This window comes from Dromiciops gliroides, chromosome 1 (genome assembly GCF_019393635.1).
Source record: "Dromiciops gliroides isolate mDroGli1 chromosome 1, mDroGli1.pri, whole genome shotgun sequence".
NCBI lineage: Eukaryota > Metazoa > Chordata > Mammalia > Microbiotheria > Microbiotheriidae > Dromiciops > Dromiciops gliroides.
Window position 1 is genome coordinate 420,342,754 of NC_057861.1, and position 4,133 is coordinate 420,346,886.

Sequence of the window (4,133 nt, forward strand, 5' to 3'; positions counted from 1 at the left end):
AGATTCCTTTTAGCTCTATAACTCTTGACTCTAATTTCTCTTCCATGGGACAGACTTTTAAATGCATAAAGACAACTGTCATGTTCTCCTTGAGCCTTCTCTTTGGGTTAAAAATTCCAGTTCCTTTAACTTGCAGAACAGACTTCACCATTGTGGTTGCCCTCCACTGAGCACTTAGCAATGCTATTCTTAAAATGACATTGATGAGGGCAGCTAGGGGGTGCAGTAGACAAAGCACAGGCCCTGGATTCAGGAGGACTTGAGTTCAAATCCAGCCTCAGACACTTAACACTTGCTAGCGGTGTGACCCTGGGCAAATCAGTTAACCCTCATTGCCCTGAGCAAAAAAAAAAAAAAAAAAGACATTGATGCATAAGACTTATATGATAGTTTAGTTGTGACCTGATCTTCCTTGCTCCTGGAATCGAGGTTCATCTTAATGAGACCAAAGATTGTATTAAGGTTTTTACCCCCTGCCCTATCACATTATTGACTCAAATTGAGCTTGTAGTCCACTAAAACCTCCAGATCTCTTTCTTTTCCTTCAGTCCTACATCTAGATCTTCATTACTTCCTGACATGTACTCTTCAATCCAGTGACACAGCCTCTTGGCTGTTTTATAAAGAAGATATTCCATCATTCAGTTCTGGGGCACTTTTTCTGGCTGTCCCCCATGCCTGGAATGCTATCCCTCCTCTTGGGCAACTACTCACTGCCCTGGCTTCCTTTATATCCCAACTAAAATTCCATCTTTTAGTGGAAGCCTTCCCCAAACCCTCTTAATTCTAGCGCCTTCTGTCTGGTAATTATTTCCTATTTATCCTGTATGTAACTTGCTTTGTATACATTTGTTTGTATGTTGTAAGCTCCTGGAGGGCAGGGACTGTTTCTTTTTGTATGTTTGATGCTTAGCACAGTGCTCAGCCTGGCACGTAGTAGATGTTTGATAAATGTTCATTGATTGGCTAATTTGTATAATATGACTCCTCCAGTTCATTTGTAGTTCAGTGTTGCCTCAGTGTCTTGCTTGTTGAGGTTTGGAAGTTTGCCATTCTGCTACGCTGTTGCTGCCCCTGTTTCCATTTCTACTCTTGCAATCTACTTCCCCTTCCTTAGGAAAGTATTATGGCTCCTAAAGTGACAGTTATGTCCCAGAGAGATAGCAACAATTCCAGCTGTTCTGTTCAGGCCCCAGACCCCGTCTAGCTGGCACAGTAAAGGACACTTGTGAAGACTTTTTTTGTTTTGTTTTGTTTTGTTTTGTTTTGTTTTGTTTTTTGGTGAGGCAATTGGTGTTAAGTGACTTGCCTAGGGTCACACAGCTAGTAATTGTCAAGTGTCTGAGGTCACATTTGAACTCAGGTCCTCCTGAGTCCAGGGCCGGTACTCTATCCACTGCACCACCTAGCTGCCCCCTTGTGAAGACTTTTTAATCTCAACTGATTTGACATGGAAAGTAGCCCTCATTTCTAACCAAGTTGGAATTCCATTTACCTCTTCCCTACCTCAGGTGCAAGAGAAATGTGCCCTTTTCCTGATTGGACTGAACACTTATCTCTTTTGTTTTTCTCTCTCTTCATCTCCCTCTCCTTCACAACCAGATTAGAGTCAGTCCCTGAAGACTACCCTGAGGTATCAAAAAGCCTCAAGAAACCACTAAGAAAGGACCCTAAGAGCTGGAAGCCTCTTCAGGAACAATGATGAAGGCATTTATCATCACTGCATCACACAGTCTTACTGGGCATTTTTATGCCTGGGGCCAGTGGCACACAATACCATCTCAAATCAAAAAGACAAATTCAACTGGGGAAGGGAGGAGAAACTTTGCACACCCATTCCCTTGATGGAGAGATAAGAGTCCCCGGGACACCTGGAGGATGCTGCTAGGGAAGCCACAGCCCAGGTAGGGCAGGCTAGGCTGGCTAGGTTGCTCACCCAGGGTGTGGTTGCTGCTGGGTGAGGACATATGCCATTTCTTAGCTTCTTATTTGCTTCTTATTAATTATGTTGTTAACCAGGTGCTAAGTTCAATTATTTCTCTATTACTGAGGACTGCTATCAAAGCTATCCTTTGAATTTTGTGGCATGACATAATGCACCCAGTCATCCCTCCCACTTCACACAGCTTCTCATTGTTTTTCTTAGTCAATCTAACATGCTACAGGATTGTCTTCCTTGCCAATATCTTGGTTATATTATTCTCCTCCTAATATCTCTCCATTAGCTGCTTGAATTACAAAGTACTCATCCAGTCTGCTCCTTCTAGTATTATTTTTCTGCCTTCTCCCTTTCTTCTCCCTGTCCCAAAGTCCATTGGTATAGGTTGTTTAGTTATCTTCAGTCATGTCTGACTCTTCGTGACCCCTTTTGGAGTTTTCTTGGCAAAGATACTGGAGTAATTTGCCATTTATTTCCTTCTCCAGTGGGTTAAGGCATACGAAGGTTACTGTTGTTTGTTGTTTGTCCTTCGTTCTTGAAGAGGACAATGACATTGGGAGGTGATGCCACATTTGCATTGAAGTGGATTTAAGTGAGGGAGGGTTGTGTGAAGTCACCGGCCTCACTTTCTCCTCTGGATCCTTCCTTCCAGGTCCATTGGCAAGATATAGATCAGGATGACTGGAGATGCAGTGGGAGACCTTGGCCTTTTTAACTAAGGTCTTTCCCAGGTTTCAGTTTGCCTGAGGCAATGCCCATTCAGTGATGACACCTGGGTAAGAAATTAGGCAAAGAATGGATCCTTTTACATAGTCAAAGAAAAATTAACCAATCAATCAATTGGGGGGGGGAAGTCCCTTAGGGCTTCTGACCAAAATGGAAACAATTGCTATTTACACCCACTCTGAGTCTTTGAGGCCAAATGAGGCTTGGGCTGGGATCTATTGGCCAATCAATGAGAGCCGGGGTTATTTGGGTTTAAGGAGTAGTCATTAAAAGAAATCTAGCCTGTATACCCCAAGACTTCAAGTGAAGTTTCAGCGATCAAACATATTCCTTTGGGCAGAGCACACCTGCAGGTTTAGGGTGTGATTCCTTATAAGTGAATTGCCAAAGGCCAAACAGCTAAATAAATACCTGAGGCTGAATTTGGATTCAAACTCAGGTCTTTCGGATTCCAAATGCAGTATTCTCTCCCCCATGCCACTTAGCTGCCCTGTCTTGGTAAAGGACTCTCTCCTTATCAATGGAGATGAAGGCTCTGCCCTGCAGAGCTGAGTTGGTGAGAGGCTGGAGCTTCAGTTCTCAGCCAGACCCACCCCCAGTTCCCCCCACTCTTAAGTGGGAATACTCCTTCAGGGCTCTCCAAGTGAGAGTCTTTCTCCAAGAGTAGTTTGGAAGGTGAAGATGGAAGAGGTTAACCCCATTTAAGACTGCTGAAAGAAAAGACCCTGGGAAAACACTAGAGTTGGTTGGTCTCTATCATGTCCCTATTACTAGCTTGCTACTCTAGAGACTTCAAAGAGTTTCCTTTTGGGTGAGATCCAAGACCCTGTCTCTTGTTGATCTGAGTTACCTTCCTCCCAATGGGAGAGCTCCTTTACTCAGTATTGTTTGGTAATTATTCTCCTATGTATACTTTCTCTGAGTTCTGTTTGCCATGATTTGAAGAAATGGATTTCTTTGTTATTTGCTAGTCATTGTGGAACTGGTATTAAATGGTGGGAAAGGGGGAGTCACACCTTAGATACAGAGTTTTGGGTCCTCTTGCCCCCTCCAAATGAGAAAATGATCAAAAGTTAGATGGATCCCAATCATATCCCCTAGACGAACAATATTTAAGACAAATATACTTCTAGCCTGGTACTCCTTTCTCTCTGAGGAAAGTCAGGTGGTTGCTTTCAGCCTCCACCTCCTTGTCCCCTTCCTACCCAGGATGAAAGTGGGAGGAAACTCAGGCTAAAATACTGTGATTCCATATACAAGGTGTCCACCCCTCCTAAATCCACCAAGGCCCTTCCCACTTCTTTTAAAACTTTCTTCTGGGGGCAGCTAGGTGGCACAGTGGATAAAGCACCGGCCCTGGATTCAGGAGGACCTGAATTCAAATTTGGTCTCAGACACTTGACACTTACTAGCTGTGTGACCCTGGGCAAGTCACTTAACTCTCATTGCCCTAACCCCCCCCCAAAAA